This window comes from Malus domestica, chromosome 03 (genome assembly GCF_042453785.1).
Source record: "Malus domestica chromosome 03, GDT2T_hap1".
Classification (NCBI taxonomy): Eukaryota; Viridiplantae; Streptophyta; class Magnoliopsida; order Rosales; family Rosaceae; genus Malus; species Malus domestica.
This window is the reverse complement of record NC_091663.1, coordinates 23,422,005-23,445,575: the sequence shown is the minus strand read 5'-3', so window position 1 is coordinate 23,445,575 and position 23,571 is coordinate 23,422,005. Positions and strand designations below refer to the sequence as shown.

Genomic DNA, 23,571 nt, shown 5'->3' with positions numbered 1-23,571 from the left:
TTTGACATTTTTCTTTAGGCAAATTCCACTGAAATGAGTTCAAAACTTGCAAAACTTGGGTTGGCAGCTGTTCTCGCTTATGGTTTGTGTGATGCGGTTACATATACCTCCTTTTTTGTCCTTGCATTTCTTGGGTACAAGAAGAGTACTGGGAACAATCCAGCAGCTACTATGAAGGCACTTTTAGGGGTAGTAAATGCTCAATTTTCTTTTGCACTCTTTTATGAATTTCATTTGGATGGGAATGGTTAGGTGACATTACTTGTTATACCAGAAAAGGTCTGGTTTTGGTATAAAAGCTTAACTGCAAAAACACATCTGAAAGGTTTCGTTTAGCTACTAAGAAAGTTGGGGAGGGGTCAAACGTCTTAGATTGAGATTACATATACAAGGGTGTTAGGTTTACATAATGAGTTGTTGATGACTACATACACATTGAGAATTTAGCTTATGTCTTTGTGTCCGATGAGGGAGTGGGTTTTTTTTTTTTTTTTTTTTTTTTTTTTTTTTTTAGCGTGGTTACTAAGAGTAAGAAGTAATGAGAGAAGGAAATGGATCAGATTTCAAATGTTTGCACTTTGCTTGTTCTTAAAGAAGAAAATCGATCAGTTGTTCCAGTTTTATCTTCCAACTCTCTACTTTCCAATTGTATTTTGGTGTCATTCCATTTTAATCTTAGTTCCATTGAAATGAGGACATTTGAAGAACCTAACGTAAAACATCCGTACAAGCAAAACGCAGCTTAGCAACGCCAATAAAATCATCTACGAGAGTTGATCCAATCTAGGCAAGCCCATGGGTGGTTATTGAAGACAAAGCGGCGAGATCCATATTAAAACTCCAATTTGGCAACCGATGAGCAAAAAAATTCTGCTCCCTGAAAACATGCTTCATGCCTCAGCTTAACTCACATATAAACAATTGACTCATCAATGTTTTGCATCTGCTAACAATTGTATCAAGTATCAAGAGGATAATAGCTATCAACCAGATTTTGCTAGAACAAAGTGACAACAAACACCTCTGTCAATAAAATCTCCTTGTCCCAAATTGGCAGAGAACTCCACCCGCACCAATCTTGAATCATCAACATTAAGCTTATACCAACTAATATGGAGGTTCCCAAGCAATGGGAGCAGCCTTGTATTAGGTTTATTATTGGAGAGAACCAACTCAACCTTTCACCCAGTTCTTGACTTTTTGCGTGTTTACTAACAAGCATGGAATTTGAAGGGCTAGTTGATTCGTAACTCAATACTTGAAAATCAGGAAACAAATCAAAATGTTTATTTTTTTTATTGGCAACACATTTGCAAATTTGATATAAAAAATACATACAAAGATAACTTTTGGGTGATGATATCCACACACCTATATTTACCTCACACATCTCTATTATTTCCTGATTGTCGATCAATTGAAAAAATTAACATAAATTAATAAGTGATATGTGAGAAATAGAAATAAATGTGAGCGCCACAAAACTAAAAGACCCAAAAATACCAAAACACAGAGTCAGTAAATTTCAGTTGCAAATGAAAATTACAAAGACTGGGATTTGCTCTCTCTATCGCTGAGAGATTCTCTGTGATCGATGGCAATGGCGGACAATGGCAGTCGTCTGCAAATGCACAACAACGAGGAGGAGCTTCTTCTAATTCAGAGAAGTCAGTTTCGACGACAAGCCCAACCGCCGAAGCCTCCTCCTAAACGTTTCGACCCTGCCCGTCTTTAAAAAAGGCCTCTTCACTCGCTGCAGCCCATCCTTGCCGGAAACAGTATTCTCAGGTTTATCTCACACAATTACGGTTTTTTTTTCCGTTTTCTTTTGAGTTGCACGGTCTGTTTGGTTCCCGAGAAAACGCAGGAAAATTTATAAAAATTTTGAGCTTCTGTAGAGTTTACTGAAGTGAATACTTGAATAGGTTCAGTTGGGTTGCTGATAAATTCCAAACAATAAAATTTAGAAGCGAATTCTTTTAATCGATTTTTTTTTTTGGTGAACATTCTTTTAATCGATTTGACGAGAAGTTTCTGAGCTAGTTTATTGCTTTTGAATGTTCAATGGGATCGTATAAATGTGTCTGTGTGATAATTAGATGATTTGTTGCTTGCAGTATGGATGCACGAGAGACTTTGAGGTCCTCAATATTGCCATCTTCCCGAGATAAGAGAATTCCCATACATGTGATGATGCCTGTTGATGCCTTCTGCATTGATGGTACGGGGCGTCCAAGGATTAGGAAGTAAGTTTTATTATGACTTTCTGTTGATGAGGCTATGCTGCATTTTCATTCTTTATTTAGTTGTTATACTTTTTTAAACGACGGAGTATGATTAGCTACAAGGTTGCAGTTAACTATCTAAATTTATTTATTTTTAATTTAGTTTCCCTTCAAGTGAGACAGAATCTCCTTATATATTGCTCGATTTATTGTTGTTTCAGAATCAATGCCTTAACTGTAGCTCTAAAAGCACTCAAGTTGGCAGTTGTCCACGGAATTGCAGTTGAGGTTTGGTGGGGTATCGTAGAGCGTTTCTCTCCTCTTGCATATGATTGGTCTCTGTATGAAGAGCTTTTCGAACTGATTTCTGACTGAGGTTAGGTTTGAAGTTGCATGTTGCCTTGTCTTTTCACTCAAACGTAGACTCTTCTTCTAGCAGAAAAGGGGGTGTAACTCTTCCACTTTGGATCATAGAGGTTTGTCTTCTTTGATATTTTGAAATCCCATTTGAAGTTATTAGTCTGGTACAATGCACATGGCTGTATTGGAACGCTTAATTTACACGGTCATACTTTAAGAAATGTGGTTGGATGACTAGAGATAATATCAATGTTTCTTCAGTTTCATGCTCTGCAACGTGCTATGGTACTGTGTTCCCCATTAGCATACTTGATTTTAGCTTTGATATGCTTAAAAAGTTTATCAATGCAAAGGGATGTGAAAGAAAAACTATAATTTGGCCTTCATTACTCACCTATTAGCTTGAATCTTGAATCTAGATAAAGAAGTTGACCTCATCTTTTTTTCCTCCCAAATTGGTGATCAGAATAAGCATATATATTATTGGGACCAAAATGGATTTTCCAATGATGATTATCTTACACTGGGAGTTGACCATGTTCCTCTCTTTTGTGGACGGACTGGCCTCCAATGAGTTGAAGATTTCATGTCAAGTTTTGCTAAGAAATTTGAATTCTTAATCGGAACTGGAATAGAAGAAATTAGTGTTGGTCTTGGTCCTTCTGGTGAACTTAAGTATGTTACATTTACACTAGAACTACGAGTATGAAGCTAGTCCAATGATTTCTTATGCAACATTGTTACATTGCTCACACAGATATCCTGCACATCCTTTTGGTGATGGTAGATGGAAGTTTCCTGGAATCGGTGAATTCCAGTGCTATGACAAGTACATGTATGTTAAAAATCTTTCATTCCTCTGACGGAAATTTGGTTGCTATTGAATTTTTACTATTTACAACCTTGTTAGGATGGGTGATGGCTGCACTCAAGGAAGGAAAAATTCAGTGGGAAGAGAAGGGACCACAAAAGGCTGGCTGTTACAACAGTCTCCCATCTGAAGTTCCTTTCTTTGGAGAGGGAGAGGAAAGCTTTCTTTCTGATTATGGGTGTCTTTTTCTTATATGAAACTGATGAAAGCAGCTTGCTTAATTACTTCCCATGAAAAATTTCTGCATAGCTAAAGCCTAGTGTAACTTGCATGATATAATTGCTTTTATCGTTCTGTTCATGCACATTTCATCCTCGAACTACCACTTAGATTAAAATGCAAACGCTGAATTGAAGTTGTGATTCTTTAGCCATGCAACATTTCTCTGTAGGTGCATGTAAACAACATGGGCCTGCAATATATATTTTTAATCTTCACTGGAACTTTTCTTATAACTAACTCTATTTGCTTCTAGGGGTTGTACTTGCAGACTATTTGCTACTTAAGTCTTAACTGCTCTTACGCAACATGATTAAAAGGTATATATGTTCTAATGATTTAATATGAAGTCATGACAAGGGAACGGGTTTTTAAGAATGAAAATGCATTGATGCTCGTCTTCTAGAGGGAAAAAAAAATCATCATAGGATGCACTGGTTAGTAAACTAAGGACAATTATGGAGTATAAGTGGAAAATTAAATTATATTATGGTTCTTTATCATGCAATACTTGGCATAACATGATTAAACTTATTGGAAAACACTGTGGAGCTTAGGAGATCTGACAGTGGCTTGAATCGTTGTAGGAATGGTACAGTGGTAGGTTGCTCCATCATGCAGATGATATTCTTGCAAAGGCAGCTAACATTCTGAAGAAATATCAAGAAAACAAGCAAACTTCAATTATATTGGCGGCTAAAATTGGTGGAATATATTGGTGGTATCAGTCGATAGCACACCCTGTTGAACTTACAGCAGGATAATACAACACTGCTGTTAGAGATGGTTATGATCCTGTTGCTTCACTTTTGTCTCGTCATGGAGCTGCTTTCCATTTTCCGTAAGATTCTATGTTTTAAGGTTCTGACTGGAATTTTGTTCATTGTCCAACAACAACAACAACAACAAAGCCTTTTCCCACTAAGTGGGGTCGGCTATATGAATCCTAGAACGCCATTGCGCTCGATTTTGTCTCATGTCCTCCGTTAGATCCAAGTACTCAAGTCTTTTCTTAGGGTCTCTTCCAAAGTTTTCCTAGGTCTTCCTCTACCCCTTCGGCCCTGAACCTCTGTCCCGTAGTCACATTTTCGAACCGGAGCGTCAGTAGGCCTTCTTTGCACATGTCCAAACCACCGGAACCGATTTTCTCTCATATTTCCTTCAATTTTGGCAACTCCTACTTTACCTCGGATATCCTCATTCCCAATCTTATCCTTTCTCGTGTGCCAATACATCCCACGAAGCATCCTCATCTCCGCTACACCCATTTTGTGTACGTGTTAATGCTTCACCGCCCAACATTCTGTGCCATACAACATCACTGGCCTTATTGCCGTCCTATAAAATTTTCCCTTGAGCTTCAGTGGCCTACGACGGTCACACAACACGCCGGATACACTCTTACACTTCATCCATCCAGCTTGTATTCTATGGTTGAGATCTCCATCTAATTCTCCGTTCTCTTGCAAGATAGATCCTAGGTAGCGAAAACGGTCACTTTTTGTGATCTTCGCTAGATTGCTCCGGTCATTAGTGTGGATAAGTATATAAATGGATAGAGATAGGAAAGCAAACACAAGATGTACGTGGTTCACCCAGATTGGCTACGTCCACGGAATAGAGGAGTTCTCATTAATTGTGAAGGGTTTACACAAGTACATAGGTTCAAGCTCTCCTTTAGGGAGTACAAGTGAATGATTTAGTACAAATGACATTAGGAAATATTGTGGGAGAATGATCTCGTAACCACGAAACTTCTAAGTACCGGAGTGTGGTATCGTCTTGACTTTCCTTATCTGTCTCATAGGTAGATGTGACATCTTCTCTGGAAGTACTCTTCCTCCATCTAGGGGTGGTATCTGTAACTGGTGGAGATGCACAAGGTAATGTATCAATGTCACTTGAAGCTTACTTGTAGTTTCAGGCTTGGTCAAGCGCGATACAAACCATGTAGTAGGAGTCCCCCAAGTCGCCGAGCTAGGGGATCTGCTGAAAGAGGTAACAGACAAGGTAAGCAATCAGAGCTCCGGCTGATTGTTTACATTCTCCCTATCTTGCAGGCAGCATGAAGGATAAAGAGAAGAAAAATGAGAAGAGATGATATGGGATACTTTTGCTTTTGAAGAAGTAACTTTCCACAGGCTTATTCTTGAACTGGGCTGGAGGGTTTTTTGGTTTCCTCCAGAGTATAAGGCCGACTGAAGAATTTGAGGGTCAAAACAAGTCCATCAAATCTAGAGTACATTCGACCCTGCTGATATGGGATACTTTTGCTTTTGACAGAGTAGTGGATGTATCGGCACGTGTGCTGTTACGCTTGTCTCCACATGCTTCCTTGTATCCTTCTCACTTGCTCTATCTGTTCCTCAGGCAGATGCGGTATCTTCCCTGGAAGCATAAGATGTTGAAGATGAGTACTCGAGAGCAATGCCAGGTAAGTAATCAGGTAAGGGGTTCCAGGCAATCAATTCCTTTCTGGAAGCTTGATTCCAAGTGCTGACTGATTGCTCTCTTTCTCCTTGTCTTGCAGGTAAGAACAAGGCCAAAGGAAAAGACAGGGAAAAAGCATGATATGGAATACTCTTGCTTTTAACCCTGATGATATGAGATATTCTTGCTCTAGAATAGCTTGTTTACAGAGGTATTATCGGGGGGAAAGAAAGCTGAATATTTCGAAAGGCTTCGTTGGGAGTGCCCTCTCAGATAAGAGGAAGGGTTGAGCATTTTTGCAGGTCTGCCTGTCCGTTGGGGATGGAGGTCGACATATATAGGAGTCTACCTAACATCAAGTAATAATGATATTCCTTTACCCTGCTTGGTCATAGCACGGTAGTGGGAGCTGCCAGCTTCACAAGTTTTAACTCTGTCAGAGCACTTTGAAAAAGTGGTCTGTGGTATCTGGAAAGCTGATGTTGCGTGTGAAGATTACAGACAAGCTTTATCCAAGGAGATCCGGCTATTGAAGTTGGGAAAGTGGTGCCTCTTCGGTTTTCGAACAAGCAATCCTGTCGGGGATCTGGCTCTCGAGATTCGGAGAACGATGCCTCTTCGATTTTTGAGAAAGCAATCCTGCTGGGGGTCTGGCTCTCGAGATTTGGAGAGCGGTGTCTTCGATTTTTGAGAAAGTAATCATGTTGGGAGTCTGGCTCTCGAGATTCGGAGGGCGGTGCCTCTTCGATTTTGGAGCAAGCAATCTTGTTGGGAGTGTTTTCTCGAATGTGAGTAAAGGTTGGGCATGTTTGCTAGTCTACCTTGCCACGAAGCACAGAGGTTGACACACAGGGACTTTCCAATTATCCAGCAGTGGTACTGTTCCTTTACCCTCTCTTCGATTTTTGAGAAAGTAATCATGTTAGGAGTCTGGCTCTCGAGATTCGGAGGGCGGTGCCTCTTCGATTTTGGAGTGGTACTGTTCCTTTACCCTTGTGGGTAATAATATGGTAGCTAGGCCTTCAAAATTTATGTGTCTAAACTTTGTTAGTGTTGTTTCTTTGCTATTCTTTTACCCTTCTTGGTCAGAGCAATGTAGTGAGAGCTGCAAGCTTCACGTGTCTCAACTTTGTCAGAGAACTTTGGCAAAGTTATATGTGGCACCCATGAGCTACTGTTGCGTGTGGGAAGTGGGTGATTGAACAGTACGATTCATGTGCTTTTTACTTCGCCAGAAATCTTCGACAGAATGCCCATAATCTCCGCAAAGCTGAGTGTGCGTGTGACAGGTGCTGACAAGGCTGGAAAAGTAGTCTCAACTTTGTCAGAGAACTTTGGCAAAGTTATATGTGGTACCCATGAGCTACTGTTGCGTGTGGGAAGTGGGTGATTGAACAGTACGATTCATGTGCTTTCTACTTCGCCAGAAATCTTCGACAGAATGCCCATAATTTCCGCAAAGCTGAGTGTGCGTGTGACAGGTGCTGACAAGGCTGGAAAAGTAGGTGCCTCTTCGATTTTTGAGATCGGCCCTCGTGGTCTCTGAGCAGCCCAGCTTTTGAGAAAGCAAACCTCTTCGATTTCTAAGATCGGCCCTCGTGGTCTCTGAGCAGCCCAGCTTTTGAGAAAGCAAACCTCTTCGATTTTTGAGATCGGCCTTCGTGGTCTTTGAGCAGCCCAACTTTTGAGAAAGCAAACGCCTCTTCGATTTCTGAGATCGACCCTCGTGGTCTCTGAGCAGCCCAGCTTTTAAGAAAGCAAACGCCTCTTCGATTTCTGAGCAGGCGCCTCTTCGATTTCTGAAGCTTCGTCGAGTGCAGATTTTTATAGGGGCTGACATTAAGTTCCAAAGCACACTTGAATATCCACCAGTAGAAGCTCCATTCTTGCACTTCTAAGATCTTGATTTGTCCGACCTCTTCTCTCTTCAACACCTTTGAAAATGTTTGGCCCCTCCGACCGTCGTTTTGACTTGAACCTTGTTGAAGAGGCAGCCCCGCCTTCTCCAGACAACATATGGCGCCCATCCTTCGTCTCCCCTACTGGTCCTCTTACCGTTGGGGATTCCGTGATGAAGAATGATATGACCGCTGCGGTGGTGGCCAGGAACCTTCACACTCCCAAAGATAACAGACTACTTTCCAAACGGTCTGATGAGTTAGCTGTTAAGGATTCGCTGGCTCTCAGTGTTCAGTGTGCAGGTTCTGTGTCTAATATGGCCCAACGCCTATTTGCTCGAACCCGCCAAGTTGAATCATTGGCGGCTGAAGTGATGAGTCTCAAACAGGAGATTAGAGGGCTCAAGCATGAGAATAAACAATTACACCGGCTCGCACATGACTATGCTACAAACATGAAGAGGAAGCTTGACCAGATGAAGGAATCTGATGGTCAGGTTTTACTTGATCATCAGAGATTTGTGGGTTTGTTCCAAAGGCATTTATTGCCTTCGTCTTCTGGGTTTGTTCCAACCTGATAAATAGGGTTTCTTAGACATCCGCTTGATTTCAAATGTATCTTTTCTACCAAGTTCACATACTAAATATCTTATTGCAGCTGCTTAGAAATGATGGATGGTGATAACCCGGCATCCTGTCTTTGTAGCCCAGAAGGATTAGTCCAACAGGTACGAGGCCTGTTGTAAATAATGCTTCCTTAGGTTGTTGCTTTGTTGGCACTTATTTTGGACTTACTTTAGATATTTTTTTTTGTATAATTCAAGCTTTTAAGTTAGGTAGGACTAGCCCATGCAGCTGTGCTTGACACGGCAGGTCGTGCAGGGTCTCTGGGTTCAACATGGGCTTGGAACGGGTCAATATGAGCTTTTTTAGTATTACATATATTGGGTATTATTAATCAATTTTTTAGGTTTCTTTTAGTATTTTATAATTCATTATGAGGTAAATCTTTAGTTTTAATTGGGTTGTCTTGCCCGGATAATAAAGAAGAAACATATGACAAGTTCATCAATAATCATTTTCTGTTTTATTGAAATTTGGAATACAATTTTGATATTATTAGAAGACAAAAATAGAATTGCATCACCATACCGTATATTAGTATCTTACTACTTTGGATTGGCAGGGTCTGTCCATTTACACCGCTGGGTGGTGGTAGTGGTGGCTTGCTGTTGGCTTTCTTCTATAAAATGTCTGGCCTTATGCTTTGTTTATTGTATAATTAAAATATTATACAATTCCAATGTAATCTAACATGATTCAAATTGCACCAGATATGGAGTGTTTCAAAGAAAAGGGTACATTTGATCGGGAGAAATACCGATGAACGATTTGACAGGGTAAATTCATCCTTTGCTCAATAACAAAAGCAAATTTCAGGTACCATTTTTTCTGTTAGACATATATTGGATATTGCAAATGTCATATAACTAGAAACACATGGCTTCTGATAGTGTTTAATAGTTAACCACTTTTTCTTTTGCCCATTCTGTCCTGCGTATTCATGCGTTTGCTTTTCTCCTGCAGTTTGGTTTATGGCAAATACATGCTAACGGTTACCATTCCCAAGCCGTAGCAGTAAGATCATTTACGTATTTCAGAATGAATGATAAGATCTTTAGGGCTGAAAATTGGAGTAACTTTGTTCCTTTTGTTAAAAAGATGAGCACAAATATGTCAAGCAGCCAAAAAACCCAACTGACCAGTAAGTTTATTGAACTACCTAGAGGAGCAGCCTCACTGCCCAATAATTTTTTGTCAAGGGCATGTGTAGAAGTTTGTAACTTCCTGATATGATGACTGAAATAACTTTGTGTTCCCATGACAGGCGTTCTTGAGTTGGAAGTGTAAATTTTTGAAACGGATTTGGTTGGCCGTAGAAACTGAATGCTTTACTACCAAATATGGGAAGAATAATTGGAATTGCAATTTTGGTACTACTGGTCTCATTCCATTGACAAATCCAGGTACATCATTTCAACTTTAGGAATATCATCATATTGTCATATCTGTCACTATGAGAAAATAATGTAGCCTTTGCAGATTGAAAACAACAATAAGAAAACGGATCCGAAAATATAGAGAACAAAAAGAACTAAGAGTTCACTCCTCCACAATCCTTCAAATACTTAGTCTTGATTTTGGTGAGTGTGATTGTAGCATCTTTCATGTTAATCCTCTCTCCCGGCAATGCTGCAGAGCAAGCTAAAGCTAATCTCATAACGGATGATAAGCAATCCCTCCTGCTCACAAAATCACCATCTTCCTCCGCCCCAAGTATATCGGCATCCCCATATCGGCATCCACAACTTCACCTATTGCAGCATCTGGAAATAATGAATCTGCAATCCATTGCTTTAAATCCATTTCCCCAACAAACATCTCGTCTGTTGGCTTCCTTTTTGTGAATGTCTCCATGAGTACAATACCAAAACTATACACATCCCCTCTTGTTGACACTCTTCCTTCCATCCCAAACTCTGCAAAATTTGTATGTGAATTTAGTTATATATGATAAAATGAAAATTATAACTCCTTAAAAGACCAACACATACAAAATTGAGAAAATACATCACCTGGAGCCATATATCCAACTGTGGCTAGGGTCATGGTTTCTGTCATCGAATCTCCACCGCCAATGAGTCTTGCAATGCCAAAATCAGCAACATGTGCAACCATATCATCATCTACTAATATATTGCTTGGTTTCACATCACAATGAATAATAGGTATCGAGTAACCATGATGAAGATATTCTAGTGCCAATGCAACATCTTTCATTATGTCTAACCTTTGCAGGATAGTCATGGAGTGGTTTGGAGAATACAACCACTTTTCGAGGCTTCCATTAGGCATCAATTGAAGTATCAGGGCTTTGAAATCAAGTTCATCGCAGCTACTTATGATTTTAATAAGATTCCGGTGACGGATATTGCTTAGCATTTCACATTCCTTATCAAAACTCTTGAATGCCCCTTCTAGCTGTAAATTGAAAACCTTGACGGCGATATCTATCCCGTTTGAAAGTGTTCCTCTGTATACTGAGCCAAAACCCCCCGTGCCTAGTAAGTTACTCTCATGAAATCCATTTGTTGCCCTTACAAGTTCTAGGCGCGAAACTCTTCTCCAAAGAACTTGATGTAGCGAGGCAGTTTCTCTAACAACTTCGACATTCCTTTTCTTGCATTGTATCAGAATCAATGCAGCGGCCGCTAGGAGTATTACTCATATGACCCCTGAGATGATATATTTAGGTTTCCTCCAGTTCGGCATAACTTTTGTTCTATTTTTGCATAGTGGAACATGGAGTCGGGAAGCACCGCAGAGTGCACCGTTTGATGCAAATGAATCAGCAGAGAAGTTTCCGAAAGGTCCGTCGGTTGGAATTTCTCCTTGGAGTTTGTTGAAAGACAAATTCAGATGCTTGAGATACAAGAGTGCTTCCAATGACTTTGGGATCTCTCCGGATAGATTGTTGTTGGACAAATCCAAGAATTCTAGGCTTAGCAAGGTTTTAAATGAAGTGGGAATAGGGCCTTGTAAATAATTGTTTGCCAAGGACAAACTAATCATATTTTGAAGACCACCAATGCTACCGGGAATGTTTCCGGAGAAATGGTTATTTGATAAATCCATTTCCACCACATCTCTCAACTTTCCGATATCTTCTGAGAGTGGTCCAACTAGAGAATTGGATGCCAAGTTTAGGTGCAATATATGGTTGAGTTCCCACAAGGAAGATGGTATTTGAGAAGTTAACAAATTGGACCCTAACGATAAACGTCTTAGAGATACTGCCAAAGTACCTAAGCAGGAAGGAATTGAACCAGAGAGCCGATTAGCACCGAAACGTAAATCGGCTAGGTTGTTTAGTTGACAGAGTTCATACGGGATATGTCCTTGCAGTTCATTATCATTCAAATACAAACCTTGGAGATTTTTTAGCCTTTGTATTGAACTTGGAATTGCTCCACTCAACTGATTGTCTCCCAGGTTTAACTCTATCATGCTGCTCAAGTTGCCAATATCAACTGGAATGTTACCCTTGATGTTGGAAAATCTTAAATCAACATATTGGAGTGACGTAGATAGATTCCTGCGAGGAGCTGGAATATTGGTGTTTAGTGGATTATCCGACAAGTATAGTCTTGTCAGATTTCTAAGATTAAACAAGCAAGAGAGAGTGCTTCCTACTTGTGGAGAGAAGCATCAATTGTCAAATTGTTCGAATGCAAGATAAGAGACTCGAGGTTTTTCAAGGAACATAGTGTGATAGGAAGAAACCCGGTAAACGAGTTTGTGCTCATGTCTAGCTCCTTGAGCTTGGAAGCATTGGAGAGGTTAGGGAGTAGTCCGGCCACGAGGTTATTTTGGGCCACACCTAGGAATTCTAGGTTTGGAACGTTAAGACCTATGTTTGCTGGGAGGCCACCTGAGAGCTGATTAATAGAAAGCCCTATTTCTCTTACCATGGAGTTATTGAAGAGTTTGGATGGGATGACGCCACTGAGATTATTAGCATGCAGTGTCAATATCTCTAACTGTGGAAGATCACCAATCTCATCCGGTATTGTACCTGTCACAATTTCAGCATGTTTGCATTAACTTTGTAACTTCAGTTTAACTAAAAACTAAAAACGAAATGATTGTAAAATGCTCCCAAATTTATTACCTTCTAAATTATTGTCGGAAAGAATAATGTTGCTTAAGTAGGTCAAATTGCCAAGACTTTTGGGTATGCTTCCACGGAAATTGTTAGACGCTAATGAGATTTCACGAAGCTCTTTGCATTGCCACAACTTGGAGGGAATCATACCGTCAAGCTGGTTTTGACCCAAATATAATTGTCGAATACTCGAAAGATGCTCACACATATTGTCCGGAAGACTACCACTCATGTTGTTTCCGTATAGAGTTAAAGCAGTCAAAGAAGATATGTTGAGGATAGGCACAAAAGCAAAGCCTTTTAGGGCATTGTCCTGTACAAACAACACCTCCAGCTGACCTAAACTGCCTATCTCGTTCGGAAGTTCTATAAAATCAATCCGTGTATATTGTTAAAATCATGTATGCATATATAGGAGCAGCTTCTTAGTGGGAATCCTGTTGTACTGTAGCAAAAGTGGGATACATTCTAAGGACCATGTACTCACTACATAGGACCTCTTTTTTGCTCTAGAATACGAGGATCTTACACGGTAAATATACGATCCTATGATAGTCCTCTCATCTAATTTTTTGCTGATGTTGAACAAGATCCCAGCTAAGAAGGGGCTTGCGTGTGTGTGTGTGTGTGTGTGTGTGTGTGTGTGTGTATAACAAAACCTAAGTCATACAGTATACCTTCGAACTTGTTGTCGTCAAGGTATATGACCTTCACCATTGTTAGGTTGCCGATTTCTCTGGGTATGCTACCTGTTAAATATGTGCATGCGTGCCAACAAAAAAGAAGGGAAAAAAAAACAAACGGGATGATTGTTATACATTTTATAATATAGATGTTAAAATGTAACAAAGATGTTAAATGTAATGAAGCAAGCAACACTAATTTATATGCCTAGTACGTACGTACCTGATAGTTGGTTACCGCTCAGATCAATTTTTTTGAGTGCAGATAAGTTGAAGATAGCAGCGGGTATGAAGCCATTACCCCACAATATGAAGGTTTGAAGTTTAGGGAAGGACCCAAACCACGAAGGAATGGTACCCGTAAAGTTGTTGTATTGAAAGTCAATCACCTTCAACCGGCGCAAACGAGACAATTCTTGGGGTAAGGAACCATTAAAAAAATTATTCTTAAGGTGCAACTCAACGAGAAATGAGAGGTTGCCTAGATGCGGAGGAATAACCCCGGCAAGACCCATGGACGAGAGATTTAAGGCCGTGACTCTATGGTGGCGAGCACCGCAGGTAACACCAACCCAGTTGCAAATGTCGGAATTGGCGGCAGAGGACCAGTTGGCGGTCAAGATGTTTTGAGGGTCACTAGTGATGTGAGCTTTGAGAGCAAGAAGCGCAGACTGATCTGTGCTGAAATTGGTATGAGCTATTACTATTGCATCTGCAGTTAAGTAATTAGCCATAATCATCAGATAGATATAACACAAGCAGTATATCATTGACAACATTCTCGACAGTAGGAAACGACTTCTCTCCATACACAGTATATATACACTCTATTTAATTGTAATAGTTTTCGTCTTTCGGTTTTAATTCGATGGAAAACTTGAACTCATTACATTCACATAAATAGGGAAACAAGATGGTGTTACCAAGCCTTGTGCACGACTTAGGCTTGCCCGGCTTCTACGTCGAGACTTGCATTGCCTGGCTTCTACTTCGAAGTGAGGAGACTTAGACTTCAAACGAAGACCAAACATCATCATTGAAATTTAACAATATTGGTAATTTGTGCTGCACAGCTGGAGATGCCCAAATGTGGAATTGTAGTATTCAGTTCACACTCGATCAAAACAAACAACATAGAATTGTGATCTCTACAATGCACTTAAAAAGTTTATTAAAATTTCTTATTTTCTTGGTAATTAAGGAGCCGTTTGATAACCATTTTGTTTTTAGCTTTTTCTTTCAGCTTTCATTTTTTTTTTTTTTTTGAAAACTGAAAACTTGTTTTCTAACTACTTTCAGTTTCCAAAAAAATGAAAACTGAAAATTAAAGGCTAAATTTTTGAAAACTCAAGAAAGTAGTTACCAAAGAAGTTTACAATTTTCAATTTTTATAAATGAAAACTGAAAATAAAATGGTTAGCAAATGGCATGTAAATTAGTATAAACATGTTAGTTGTGACAACCTGTCCCAAAATTTTCATTTTGTATTAATTTTAAAGGCGTGATTTTATGAAAATGCCCTTAGAGGCGAGGGTATTGACTTTCGTTGATCAGCGTATAGTGAGGTGTATGAATTAATCCTTTAGCGTTTTTCCTGAAGTACTCGACATTACGGACTCGTAGGTGCAAGCATAAGAGGATTTGAGGTTACGGTTAAAGTTTTACGGAACTGTAGACTCGAGAAGTACTTTTGTTTTAGTCACTATTTATATATTTTTATAATGTTTATATTTATTTAACATTTAGTTATTTTTAAAGATAAAGAAGAAGAGAAAGAAGAAGTGGGGGAACAGGGAGAAGAGAAGAAAGAGGGCTGCTACCCAATCAGAAAGAAGAATGAGAGAGGGTGGATGAATGGGGAGAGGAAAGAAGAGAATGTGACCAACCAGAGAAGGGGGAAAGGAGGGAAAGGAGGGAGAAGAAATTGAAGGGGAAAACCGGGTTTCCCCTTGACCCGCTCGACCTGACAAGCACCACGGCCAAATTTGGTCATTTTCCAGCAAATCAAAGCAAACCATCACCTAGAAACAACTTCCTAGCCTTCCCTCTTCCATTTCCATCCAAAATTAGAAGGAATTTGGGGGTAATTTTAGGAAAAATGCACCGATGGTGAGTGTAGGTGTACAGCAGCAATCCACAAAACATGAAGCTAACTCTTACCACCACTAAAGCACTTCCCTAGAACCCAGGAACAAAGCCCAGGCAGTGGTGGAGGCGTCGGAACAAGTTTGGAGGTCGAATCGAGCACACCTAAGTATAGGGTTTCCGACGGGTTTTAATGAAATTGAGGCTCTTCCCAGCCTATTTGGCCTTGGTCATAGGTATGAAAGTTACTCTACTCATTGAGATCTTCATTCCTGTAAATTTTGGTAATTTTTGGAAATAGTTGGATTTTCCGACGAGTCTGGGCGGCCGACTGCCACCCGCGGCAACGAGTAGCCAGGGGACCATCGATGCTATCCTTAGGATAAATTAGATGTCTTGAGTTCAGTTTTGGCAATTGTATATCATAGGTTGATTGTTTGGACCTAAACTCATTAGGATCCGTTACTTGGTAAAGATATGAATTGATGATCCAATCGTTGGATCGTCACCAAACTTTAATATGTTATATTAGATAATATTTGAGGACCATAGGAACTTACAGATTGGGAATCCGATATATGGATCTTCCCGAATTGGATTTGTAAGTTCATAAAATAAAAGGTTAACTGCCACTTGGTTTTGGCAATTGGCGAAGATCCAACCGTTGGATCGTAATGGAACTTTAGGATGTTGTTCTAGAAGTATAATGTGGATCTTTGGAAGCAACGGATCGAAAATCTGTGATGCAGATCTTCCAAATTGAATTACGTAGGGATGCATTTTATGTAAATTATGTATTCTATCAGTAAGAACTCCAAGATGTGATTTGATAATTGTTCTAGGTGACGATGGTTCGTGATGTCTCGATATGCATGCTAGGGAGTAGTAGGGCAGATCTCAGGTGAGTGGGTCTTTTCCTTTCTATATATATATATATAAATATAATTGATAATTCCACAAACGATTATAAATTGATTATTGCATATAATTACTATGAATGCTTTGAAGGATTAATGCGAACTACGAATGGTTTGATCCCTGTTTAGGGTACGTAGGCAGTCTAACGAGACGTGAGATGCAGTCATACCATAAATGAGACTAAATAATTGAGACAATAGTCTTGTTTAGGAAATTGTGCAATGTGAGGGACATTGGTGAAAAATGTGAGATTTAACCTTATGACTTAGTGATTGGATGTTGGTCATAAATCATTGTGTGAAGGATCGAGAAATTGAAGTAAAGAATCTTAAGTATTGATAGTTAGTCAAATTAGTGTTTAGTTGAGCTTGTCATCGATAATTATTCCCGACAATTAATAGTTCGGGAGTAGAGCGTTATAGAATGTGCGTTTTAAGCCACATTATTGATATATATATATATATATATATATATATATATATATATATATATATATATATGGAAGCACTACGATATGGTTAAGTTTTGGATTGCATCAGGGCATGTCCATAAGTATATTATTGCGCATAGTTATTGTGAATGCTTTAAAGTACAAAGGTGAATGCAGGATGCACAGATAAGTTGAGGTGAGTATATGTTGTGAAATGTGGGATGCATGGTTATGATTACATTTTATTTGGAACGATTGATTGATGACATGACTATAATTATGTTTTAAGCAACTTCGACATTGTCGTACATGCCATATTAGATGCATTTAGAGCTCATAACTTTGCACCCCAGTGTTAGTGCTCTCACCCGAGGACAGGGCCTAGCCTTCACGTGATCGTTCACCTCCCGCACCACACGCTCACCTTGGATTCAAGGTAGGTGCCAGCCTGTCCAGTAAATAGTAAAAAATAATAAATCATTCCACTTCCCGTACAAAAAAAAAAAAAAAAAAACACGTTGGCACAATTATGGATTTGTACACTTTAATTATTTTAGTATTATTTATGTTTGAGTGGTGTGCCATGGGACCCACCCACCTGTGAGTCCCTCTTCCCCGTACAAACCCCCTCATTTTCCACTCTCTTTCTGCCATCCCCATCCCCCACACTCAAACTCGCATCCCTCATTTGAATTTTTTTTATTAATTTACAACACACAATATGGGCTTTTGTGCCCTCTAATTGAATATATTTAAATAAACAAATATGTTTTTGTGCCCTTTAAACCAGATCAACATAATCTGGTTCCTTTACACTCATTAAATTATTTAAAATTAATTTTTGACACCCCACGTGGGTCTTCATGCCTTCCCGTGCATCACTATCTTCTTCACTACAACACTCTTCCGTCTCTCCTTCACACAACCCTTCTCTCACGAACTCTCTCTACTTCTCCACTCTATTCTCTGTAATATCCCTCACCATCTCTGTGCTCACTGCATAGAAAATCGCAGCACCATCTCCACCTCATTCGCCACTCCAGTGAACCTTGCCACCACCCAAACACCACACTGGCACTCTCTCTCTTTCTCCTCTTCCCCCCTCTCGGCTTCTTCCTTGACAGACATAAGCACATAAGGAATGACGGTGGGGGAACTGCCGTTCTCTGGCGAGGCAACCACCAGCTTTATTCCTCTCGTCACCACGGACTCCCATTACTTTTTGCTTTCTGGAAACCAAAATCGATGCGGTGAAATGACGAGCTCCGTCGTGGCCTAACTTCCCCGGCGAGATTTTCCGTCGAATCTAGTATAGGTGAGTCTCGAAAACACCTTAGTTAGGTTCTCTAGGTTGTTTAGAAACGTTTCGTGCATTGAATGCCTGATTTGTTTAAGGTTGGATGCAGTTTCAACTAGGGAGAAATTCCCCAGATTTCCGGTGAGGCCCGCGAGTTTCAGGCTGATTTTAGGCTATCACCAGCCGCCGAATGGCCGTGAGGAAGGTATATTTTGAATCCTTACCTTCGTAATTTTTTTGGGCTTTTGAATCACTGAAAATGATTTTGTTTTGGGAAAGAATTCTAAAACCCCTGGTGTAGTTACAGGGGATGGCGCGTGGAGCTGTGCGTGGTACTGCTGGGGATGACGCGTAGTGCACAGACGCCTTCACTGAAGGATAAGTGGCTGAAAGGAAGAAATCATTACCTTGTTTTTTTTCTTTGATTTATAATGTTGATTACTTGGTTCAGTCTGATCTGTCAAGAAGAGAAACTATGAGCAATATTTTCCTCTATTTCGATCTAGTGTTTTCAAATGTTTGTTTCAGGTTGTAATGTGTTACGATGTTATTTTTAATTTTTTTTCTTTTTTTTTATATTTAACTGATAGGGCACAATTGCAAAAATTGTGCTAACATGAATTTGAAATGTCACCTGACACATGTGTCGGAACAGGGGCACAAAAATACCCTTATTTGTGCTCAACCCTTTGAGCACCAATAGCCATATTGTGCTCTCTAATCAATGGTGACACCCATAGAAGGCACATATACAAATTTAGTTGTTGCATCGTTACTATTGCTCTATGGGCACAATTATTGGTGTTCTTTAGCCTCAAGGGGCATATATAATTTATTGTGTGCAGTGTCCATTTTTGTTGTAGTGGCCAGGAGTGAGATGCGTTCAGTTTGGTTGCAAGCATGAATATTTGTAGATATAATGCAAGAGAATAATAAAATGATAAGGAAGCCATGAGCCATTTTTAACTTGGATATTGCTTACAGTAACAAGTCTGCACATATATATATATATATATATATATATATATATATATATATATGTGTGTGTGTGTGTGTGTGTGTGTATATATATATATATATATGTATGTATGTATGTGGGAACAACCAAAGGTCCGTAGGTATGCATGATTTATTTTTATTTTTGCATGGATATTATTGTTGTTATTTTGTCATTTTAGCTTCGAATTATCCAAACCCCAATATATACGTTTGAAGAGAATTTGAATGGCATTAAATAAACCAAAAGCAAAGACCTCAGTAGCAAGGGCAGATCCACAGTACACCCTTGAAACAAATCGTCAAAAGCTCCTAAACCAAAAGCTCCAAAGAAAATTTGTTCTGGCCCGTTAGGGCTCCTAACCTGGCATATAAATTGACTAATAAATTTGAATCCTACCTAAATAGGTCTCCCAAGGTTTTAAAAGACGCGCTAGTTGGACAGCTGGCTGGAGTCTAGCGCCTAGGTGTTTAGGCGATCTAGACAGATTTAATAAATTTAATATATAAATTCATTAAATAATATGTTTTTTTTTAAAAAGTATAATACATACAAATTGTGGAACCATCTTAAACTAAGCCGCCCATTAAACATCCCCCTCCCTCCCCCTCTTTCTCTCTCTCCCCCTCACCCCATCTCATCAGCCGTCAAGGCTATCTGTATCCTATGCACACAGTGCAATCAACACGCCCATCAAGCCAGTATTCAACGCAACTCCCTCATGCCCTTTCTATCCTCAATCTCTTTCAATATGCCTCTAGATTATATTAGGGTAACCACAAATGAAGAGTAGAAGATACGCAATTTGTAGTTACAATTGTACAAAACAATGGTCTAAAAAAAACTTTTCAAGTTGGCCTTTCCATCCACACTACTAGAAATTACTATTTGTCTGAAAAAAGAAAGTCGTAGCAAAAGGACGTGGTATTGGGACAAGGCATGGAAAGAATTGTATTCTTCTTCTGCTCTTTCAACACGTTGGAGTGCTTTTAGATCCCGCCCAAAAACACTCATTCTCCTAGATTTTGTGGGATACCATACTGTACTGGGTCTGGCTTTTTCATTTTTAATTACTATGTGAAATTTTGACCGACAAACCAAATTTCATCAACAAAGTAACTTTACCCAATAGAATAAAAAATTTGGTCCGGCAAAAGTGGTCAACACTTTAGGTTTTTTTATTTTTTATTTTTTCCAGATACTTTAGGCTACGAAATGTTTTGATGGGCAAAGTTTCCGCTCCAAGAAAAAAACTAGCACGTATATGCCACTTTTTGTCCGACGAAAAGACAACTACATTGATGGAGGTTTTTTTTCCCAATGAAATATTGGCAGGCTAAGTATATGAGTCATTAGGCAAAGATCCACGATGATCTGTCATGAACCCTACTTGCACTTTTTTGCTCAACGACACATACACTTTGTCCGAAAAAATTGTACATTAGACTAACCCCAATTCTTTAAAATAGGTCATGCGGCCTTCTCCTTTTCTTTATCCTTCTCATTTCTCTTTCTTTCCCAGATCACCTTTCTACTCTATATTTCTGCTCTCTCTCTCTCACTCACTCACATCCATCTCTCACTCACTCACATCCATCTCACACCCACCTCATCACCCATCTCTCACACTACCTCTCTCAATTAATTTAAGGTTTTTTTTTTAAAAATATTTTTTGTTTAATATGTAGTTAAATTAATTTTGGTTGTTGTAGGTTTGTAATTGAATTGGAAGAAAACTAAAGGGTGTAGTTAAATAAGGATTTGATAAGATTTTAATAGACTTTGAAATCCGGATTTAGTTAATTAGGATTTAACTTCTCTCTCAATCTAACTTTTCTCTCAAGCTGAAACCAAATTATCATTTCTTAAGCGCACCAAATTGAAGGCTGGGAACCCTTCTTTTTCATTTTGTTCTTGGGTCTCACTCTTTATTAGCATGCATCTGTTACAAAGGTCAATTTCTTTTTTCTTTTTCTTTTTAATTTTGTTTTTTAGGGTGGGGTTTGTTGAAGATTATGGTTTGTGGGTTTTTCCCGTTTGATTTCAAAAACTGTTTGTGAACAGTATGAGGTTTTTGCTGTTGATTTTGCTATGCTTGCCGCTCAGGAATGCTCCCTGTTTGGCAGATCGGATAGAGGATCGGATAGGACTAATTATACGGACGCGGGTATTTGGCGTTCACTCGTACTAAATAAGCGCCGGATTAAATTAACCGGTGTGCTTATTTAGTACGGTATACACCGGACTAATAAAACCAACCAAAAGGCCCGGATTATTAGTCGGCCCTCTCTCTCTCTCGCCTTCTCTCGGCCTTCTCTCTCTCTCTCTCTCTCTCTCTCTAGGCGTCGTTGTCCTCCCCCCCCCCCCGTCACCTTCTCTCACCATCGTCGTCCTCCCCGTCGCCGTCGTCGTCCTCCCCGTTGACGTCGTCGTCCTCCTCCCCGTTGACGTCGTCGTCCTCCCCTGCAACTGGGTCTTGCAAAGAAGCATGCACTCTCTTGCCCGGCATGGTGTCTGGGAAACCTCTCTTCTCAAAACGCCAACAAACTACTCTCCTTCTCTCTGTCAAACCGCCGCCAGTCCATTCCACTTGCGATGCTGCAGTGCAGGAGGTAACCTTGTCAACAAATCGTTAGTTTGTTTCGTTTGTTGCATCTTGATTTGGGTTGATGTGGATCTGATGACTCATGGTTGCTCACCAAATGTGCAGGCAGGCGGGGAAGAAGAAGGGAGAGAGAAGGAGGGCGTTTGAGTGGTTCGGAGGAGAGAACAGGGAAGAAGAAGGGATGGTTTCAGATTTTATTTTTATTTTTATAAGTTTAATTTAATTTTAAGTTTGATTTAGCCTATCCGGTATAAAACCAAACACAGTATAAATAATACGGTCATTAATCCGATACTGCACCAAACGCCCGACTAATTTAGTCAGTACTATCCGGTGGCTATTTATCCTATCCGACAGAAATAGTCAGTACAGTCCGAGCTGCCAAACGAGGCCTTAAGGTCCTCTTTTTAAGGACCTGTGAGGACCTCTTTTATTAGAGTCATAGGATTAATCTAACGGTACAAAAATTAATGAGTTTATATACTCCTTCTACATTTAAACAAAATCAAAACACGCCAAAATTAAAAATAGGTTTCACGCTCAAGAACCAACGACTGCTGCATTTGAAGAGTTCGAGATCTTCGCCTTGGATCGCCTCTGAGGTAATTTTCCTTTCCGTTTCACTGCTCAATTTTTGTCTCCAAACTTCTGTGGTATCTTTTAATTTTGGTTTTCGTTTGGTTTGTGAGAAAATTTTGAAAAGAGAAACAGGGTTCACGCTCATCCTCCCTCTCTACCACTTTGCTCCCGCCCTTTCACCGTTCAGTGTGTGAAATTAAAGACCCAACAAATTTGGTTCTTGTACTTCTCAGATTAGCTTGTAAATTTATTGTTAAAGTAGAAAAAATTGAAAAAATTGATTATTTTCATGCTTGAGTGGTGACGGTTTGGCAGTTGGGATAATAATAGGATCATGTTGAGGAATTGCGAATTTGGGTTGATTGTTATGTGGGTTTGCTTTATTTTGTTGAAACTTGATAATAAATTGGTTTACTTGTTATTAACAAATTATTTATTTGAGAAAGGTGGTTTCAGTATTTACATTGAACAAACAAAGGTGGTTTTAGATTTATAGAATGAATTTTTCGTAAGTTTGATTGTGATATGTTTTGTAAATGCAGTCTTGCAACAGCTGGTTATGGTATTGGTGTGATCTGTTTATTTCATACCGTAAGAGTGTTAGAAGAGACATATTGTACGGAAATGCGCCCATTCAACCAAGAGAGAATGTAATTGCAAATGCAGTAGTACAAGTTGTAAAGGCACAACATGAACAAACACCAAAATGTTGCTACTGCATTATTGTCAAAAGCTAGTACAAATGAAGTTACATTAGGCAGCATATAGGCACTAATTTGGAGTAATGTATTGTGAATGTAATCATCTAGCAATGAATCTAAAAAGCTTGTCTAGCATTTTATTGAATGTAAGCAATATTTATGTAAGTATGAAAAAAATTGGTTTGATTCCAATCTCAAATACAATATGTCTGCATGGAATTCCTTTGAACTCAAATTTTCGACAGCTGCACTTTGCAAAACTAGAAACTTTATTGTGAATAATATGTCCCAATGTTGAGCTTTCTGCATCAACATGTATAACAACATAAACACATTCATTTTCGTCCTCCCTTATAGCATCACACTTCAAATAAGCAGTACTTTGAATCACTTCATCCTGAAACTTTAAAAATATTGTTTTTGTATATAAACCGCGCATCTGCTTTTCAATTGGAGATAATGTCCTCAACTTTGGTACTTCATTAATATCCACTTGATTAGAAACCAACTCTTTATGTCTTTGGTGTCCAAGTGCCCTGTCAAATCG

The 23,571-nt window shown here is 39.3% G+C and overlaps 4 long non-coding RNA genes across 5 annotated transcripts; all 4 read left to right on the top strand.

Moving 5' to 3' along the window:
- Window positions 1–1,517: 1,517 nt before the first annotated feature.
- LOC103427397 (uncharacterized) lies at window positions 1,518–3,994 on the top strand. The gene is made up of 5 exons (XR_011579367.1): window positions 1,518–1,788; window positions 2,118–2,246; window positions 2,447–2,701; window positions 3,343–3,420; window positions 3,496–3,994. It is a non-coding gene; the product is annotated as an uncharacterized lncRNA (long non-coding RNA).
- A 303-nt stretch (window positions 3,995–4,297) lies between these two features.
- LOC139187672 (uncharacterized) lies at window positions 4,298–10,031 on the top strand. 2 transcript variants are annotated; one of them, XR_011579365.1, is made up of 6 exons: window positions 4,298–4,516; window positions 8,662–8,731; window positions 9,190–9,255; window positions 9,338–9,443; window positions 9,591–9,768; window positions 9,892–10,031. It is a non-coding gene; the product is annotated as an uncharacterized lncRNA (long non-coding RNA). The 2 variants fall into 2 exon arrangements; XR_011579366.1 differs by having other exon boundaries at window positions 4,358–4,536.
- Window positions 10,032–17,963: 7,932 nt separating this feature from the next.
- LOC139194242 (uncharacterized) lies at window positions 17,964–18,535 on the top strand. Its single transcript, XR_011579000.1, has 3 exons — window positions 17,964–18,160; window positions 18,252–18,347; window positions 18,444–18,535. It is a non-coding gene; the product is annotated as an uncharacterized lncRNA (long non-coding RNA).
- Window positions 18,536–21,263: 2,728 nt separating this feature from the next.
- Window positions 21,264–22,048, top strand: LOC139194241 (uncharacterized). Its single transcript, XR_011578999.1, has 2 exons — window positions 21,264–21,751; window positions 21,850–22,048. It is a non-coding gene; the product is annotated as an uncharacterized lncRNA (long non-coding RNA).
- Window positions 22,049–23,571: the final 1,523 nt, after the last annotated feature.